The sequence below is a fragment of the Trichosurus vulpecula genome, chromosome 4 (genome assembly GCF_011100635.1).
Source record: "Trichosurus vulpecula isolate mTriVul1 chromosome 4, mTriVul1.pri, whole genome shotgun sequence".
NCBI classification, from domain to species: domain Eukaryota; kingdom Metazoa; phylum Chordata; class Mammalia; order Diprotodontia; family Phalangeridae; genus Trichosurus; species Trichosurus vulpecula.
In genome coordinates this window covers 80,270,829-80,276,828 of record NC_050576.1, presented here as the reverse complement: position 1 = coordinate 80,276,828, position 6,000 = coordinate 80,270,829, and positions in this window count along the sequence as shown.

Sequence of the window (6,000 nt, the reverse complement as noted above, 5' to 3'; positions counted from 1 at the left end):
TCTATTTTTCATTGTTTTGACTTTGCTTTGTTGTTTCTTGATGTTTCATGGAGTCGTTAGCTTCCATTTGCCCAATTCTAATTTTTAAGGAATTATTTTCCAATTCTGCTTTTAAAGGAGTTCTTTTCTTCAGTGAACTATTTTACCTCCTTTTACATTTGCTATTCTACTTCTTAAGAAGTCTTTTTCATTAGTGAATTAGTGCCATTCAGCACTGCACTGAGAGTTCTAAGGGGTACATAAAAGTAGGAAGTTTCAAAAGGCAGTGATAAGGAAACCCTGAAGATAAGTTTTGATATACTTTGACCCAGGGATTCTCTTGTAAGGATGGGGGTCCACTGATCATCCCTACCCAATTTAAAAGTAATTCTTGATTGAGTCAGTCAATCAGAACTAGGTGAGAATAAAGAATCAACACCACCTTTCATTTAGGTTGAACAAGAACTTTGTCCTAAGTGAAGTAGATGAGGATTTTGGTTGGACTTGAGGAACTTATATACTTCAGAAGCGAATTTTGAACCACTTAGAAAGATTTCCAGGTTTTGGCACCTGAGAGGAAGGAGTGGAAATATTAAGAGCTAAACCAGGAAGAATGGGCAGCATAGGGTCACCTGACAAACAGAAGAAAAGAAAGTAGGATAGATCTGTAGCAGCAAAGGGAGAGGCAATAGAGAGCTATTAGCCCTAAAGGCATCTCAGAACTGATTGCTACCAGTTGGCCTTCTCAAGGACCAAGAGAAGTTCTAAGAAAAACTCTGTTATTTCCTCCAACTTCCCCTCCTGGTGCATATGTATTAACGGACACAGTGACATGCTCTATTGCTTTTTTACCCAAATGTTTCCAGTAACCTGAATTGTGCCTCAGCCACAAAGAGGTCAGAGGTTAGCTAAAGATAAATATAAATGTGAATTAAAGGTAAGAGCCAAACAACTGCCTGAATGTTTAGAATTTTCCTAACTGGAGGCTTGGAGTAATTGTGATTGTACTCTTCTTAGTTTTTCATGTAATATGAACTCCCTAAAGCAGCAGAGGAGAATACCACATTATATTGCCCCTAGGCTTAAAACAAGGTAATTATGATTATAATTGGGTGTTTTGCTGTTACTAGACATATTCCCTAAGAAGGTCAAAGAGAGAGAGTGAATGGATTCATATTAAAAAACAATTATATCTGCAGTTTTTGTTATCATGAAGAGCTGGAAACAAAGTGTATGCTCATGCTCATCAGCTGGGAATGTCTGAATAAATTATGCTGCAGGGGTGTATGAAATGCTATTGTGCTGTAAGAAATGATGAAGGGAATGGTTTCAGAGAAACCTGGAAAGACTTCTATGAACTGATAGAAAGATGCAGTAAAGTAAGGAGAACCAGGACTTCGATTTCTACAATAACATCATCTTTGCAAAAATAGCTTAGAAAGACTTCAGAACTCTGAACAAACACAGGGACATACCAGGACATCAGAAGACTATTAATGAAATATGCCTCCTGCCTCTTGGCTAAGAGATGCTAGACTAGAGGTGGAAAATGAAACATTTTCAGCCATGGCCTACTTGTTATGATGTTTTGCTTGACTATTTATTTGTTACAAGGGAGAGTTTCTATTTAGGGTGTGAGGAAGGGCTCCTTAATGGTTAGTGATAGAGATGGAAAAAAAAGACAAGCTTTCCATTTTTCATAGTTTTGTCTAAAGGCTAGTTCTGAATATAACCATAAAGAAAATTCATCCTTGGCATGGCTTATGAATAGAGTGTCTTTATGCGTCACTTACTGGGAGATGCACTGCTTCATTGATGTACCAAGAAAAATTCCCAGCCAACTCTGAAGAGATAGTGACATCTAAAATGACATCTTCCTGCTTTCAAGGTACAATTATATATACAAGGAAGGAGATTTTTGGACTTCATGAGACTAAAGTGAGACTGATCTATAAGGAAAATGATAGCAGTTCATCCTACTTTTCATCTATGAAGTAACTTTTCACCCTTTCCTCTCCACTCCTCTCCCCTGCCCCCCCATCAACCATCTCTTGACTTCTAAAAGCAAAGCTTATAAAAAAAAAACCTTTCAATTCATTTGGATGAAAAATAGAAACAATGGGTTATTCTTTATGCTTTAACCTAAGGAAGAAAGCCAGGAAATATTTAATTTCTTGGTAACTTTTAGCATTTATTTCAATGGAAAGAATACATCTGGGCTTGCCAGATGTTAGGGCTTGGCCACATCAGTTTCAATTTCAGGGTTTGCAGACGCTGAGATAGGAAGAAGGCTTGGGAAACATGATATTGTTGGGTGGGTGGGGGAGCGTGGGAGTATTAATGGGAGTTTCTGTGGCTAAAGAGAGGCCAGAAATTCAAAGCAAGATTTGAATAGGGACAAGTATCAGGTCTGTTCCAGAAATAGGTATTGTATTTTTAGTTTTGAGACCTCTGTGCTAGGCTTCTCCTCACTCTTATTAACAAGGATACCTGAAAATCTATAGAATTTTTTCTCCTTACCAAAGTGATGGAAAATGCACATGAATATTAAATAAAGGGTTATGAAACCAAGGATTCTGTCACACAGAAACACAAGGATTCTGACCTTGGGGATATGGTTTGGCCTCTTTGGGCCTTCCATTTCTTCCATTTTTTGGTGAAACGTTTGGACTAGATAATCTCTAAAGTCACTTCCAGCTTTATAATCCTGAGAGGTAATATGGAGTAGTGGATAGAAACCTGGCCATGAAGTCTGAAAGAACTGGTTTCAAGTATTCCTGACACATACTAGCTGTGTGACCCTGGGCAAATCACTTAACCTCTCAATCTCTCTAAGTTATTTAATTGCAGAGAAGGTGTTGACTTGCATTGGTAGAGGGAGTTTGATCACCTGGGAATTCTCTATAGTAATGAAATCAGAGGTCCAGTCCCTATCCTCTCATTTCTTTTGGTTATTGACCAAATAATTCTATGCCCTGGTTAAGTTTTCTTAGAGATAGGAAGAGGGACTGAGTCCTTTAATAAACGGATTTGTTCTGTGAAATTTGGGCCACACTTGTGGCTTCAAGGCCGAAGTTCCCCAGCTAGACTGTCTAGGGGAGGGGAGCTTTGTGGAAGACCCCTTTCATCTGTAGCAGAGGGCGGTAAGAGCTGAAGAAAAACTTTATCTCTGCTCCTCCACACTCTCTCCCCTCACCACCACCCCCCATTTCCTCTAACAATCATGCTACTGGAGATAATACATCCAGTTAGGAGCAGAGAGACACACTGAGGCTAGACATGGTCTAACAACAATGTTACTAGCAGCTGCTGTGGAGGTGTAAGGCCAATAACACCAACACACAGCGGGGCTGCTACATGGGTTCTTTGATCTGCTTTTCTAAGGAAAGCAACTTTAAGGGGTTTACAATCTCACTTTAATTAAACATACATATATCATTCACTTAGTTCAGGGGAAAAAGTCAGCACCCTGAACTTTAGAGAAAATACCAACAGAACTTACAAGCAGAAATTATATAAACAGAGCAAATAACACAAATCGGCAGACAGGGCTTCTGTCTGTCCATAGCACTACATACATAGCTACCAGAGAGAGAAGCACCAACATCTGGGTTTTTAAAGCCGGGGGCTAGTGGGGCTCCTTAACGGCTACCCAGAGTCTTGTCTGGCAGAATCATGCCAACAGTCTTCCCATGAGTGAGCCCCAAAGCAAAATGCTAACTTCCAAGTATACATATACTTCTTCAGGGTCAGAGGGTTTCACAACTATGTGACTCAAACTCATGTGACTTAGGCTTTCTTGTGACTTAAGAAGTACTCCAAAAGAAAAAACAGCGGAAAGTCCCACTTTGCTTGCTATTACACATGAATGGAGAGAAGAGGAAGTTTCAGAGACTGTGACCCACTCACGGCAGAGGGAAATTCTGGCTAGAGATTTAAGAAAGAAGCAGATCCTGAGGGATCCACTGAGTGGCCTGTCCAGCACAGAGCTGTATTCAAGGGGAGATGTGTAAGGACTCTACAAAGGAAGAAAGGACCTCCAGGAACAGGTGTTGTCAGTTACCCTTTGCACATGCATCCTCAACATCTTCCTTACTACCATTGCACTCTAAGTTTGAGCCCACTATTCTCTTGTATTATTATTATGTTGTATTGTATTGTATGTATTGTATTATCTTGTGTGAGAATGCCCTCTGGCCTTTAGGGGGAGTATTTTGTGCCAATTCTTCTTAATCTATCTTAGCCTCTGCTAAGAGCTAATTAAATATACTGGCTGGTTTTGATTGGGAAACACGTAGGTGGAGGTTTGTGTCAGCAGTGAATTTTCACAGGGTTATGCCAGAACCCAAGGATAGTAGTTGTCCTTCTGGGCACCCAATTTATGAGTACAAGTGAGAGTTCTTGGAATTATGTGTGTGGAATAAGACTCTTGTTCTCTCTATACGATAGACCTATCTTCTCCTCCCCCCCCCATCATACATTTCTTTGATCACCTGTTTTATACCTATATAAATTCCTCTGTAATGCCTCATGTAATGTGTTTTAGCCTGCTTATACCCATGATACAACTCTTCATTTTCCTTTGGGTTATCTTCAATTTCAGTTCTATGGAGGCTGTGTTATTCTATGCCCTTCAGTCATATAAGAAAGACTGTTGGAAAAAAATTGATGTAAAAAGATGGGCTTTTAGAGACATGACCAGCAACATGGCAGAAGAGCTGGGTTTTTTTTCTTTCCAAACTGCGATAATCTAGAAACCTCAGAAAAGAAACTATGTCAATTATAAAGTAATTACAGTCAACTTCACAAAATAAGATGGAAGAAGCCCTGAACACAGGTAAAATCTTGTGTTATAACATCAGAGAACTTGAATACTTTGTCCTCTTGTTCAGCACCTCCAGGTCACATACTGAGGACAAGCAAACAAAGCCTTGTGATTCATGGTCCAGCTGTAGGATCCCTGCTTGTTCATCCCATGACTCCACAAAAAAAGATGGCAGACATTGTTTCTGTCATTCCATAGGAAGGAAAGAGATAATGACTGAGGAGATGAGGTGGAAAGAGGAGAGACAGCAGAAGATGTAGGCTGCACTCAGAGACACAGGCTAAAGGGGAAAGAGCCTGGGAAATCCAAATAAGGTCAGTCCTTTCCCTTGTAGAATTTACTCAAGGCAGCAATTGGGCCAGACTGGCCAACTCCCATAACCCATCATTTTAAAAGGCTGAGAATAGCATCTATCTTCCCTTGGCTCTAGCCTTGAGGGTCTACGCAGCAGTGGAGAAAGGAGGAGCCTAAGAGTGAGGAAAACCCAGAGGCCAGTGATAGGAAACATAAGAAGGAAGCTAAAAGACCAAAGGTTCAAGAGAGAAAACCTAATGCAGGAGCAGATGAACCAAATGGATAAGGTCATAAAAGCACAAGGAACAATGGAAAAAAAATAACAGAAGACAATAAAGACGGCAGATACTGGCCATCTACACCATGAACAAAAGTTTGCAACTTATGTGATGACCATGATAATAATGTGAAGAGAAACAACTTTGGAAGACCTTCAGTTTCCCTAAGTCTTATGACTTCCTAAACTTATTCTTAGTCTTCCTCATGTCCTCCAGCCCAGCAGCACTTAGTTCTTTTACAAGCTATCAACTCTGCATTGGTTATGCTCTCTTCCCTTCCCTATCTCATAAACTCATTCCTACACCATCTTCTCCTTTCAAATCACCCGCCTGCTTGTCCAACTGCCTTGGATTACTCTTGCCAAAGATCTTCTTTGTTGCCATTCAGGTACTGCTGACCAGAGCTATAGAAATGGCACTTATTGGATCTGTGGCAAATTTACATGATCTTATGTAGGCCCTTGCTACAGAGAGGCAAATATTCTATTCCTCCATAATCAAGTTAACTATCTCACTTCCCACAGTGGCATTTCAAATTTCCAAATTTCATCTCTTTTTAAGCCTTCTCTGGCCCCACCTTCCCTCCTTTTCCCACTTCATCCTAGGCAAGTACCTGGCCTCAAA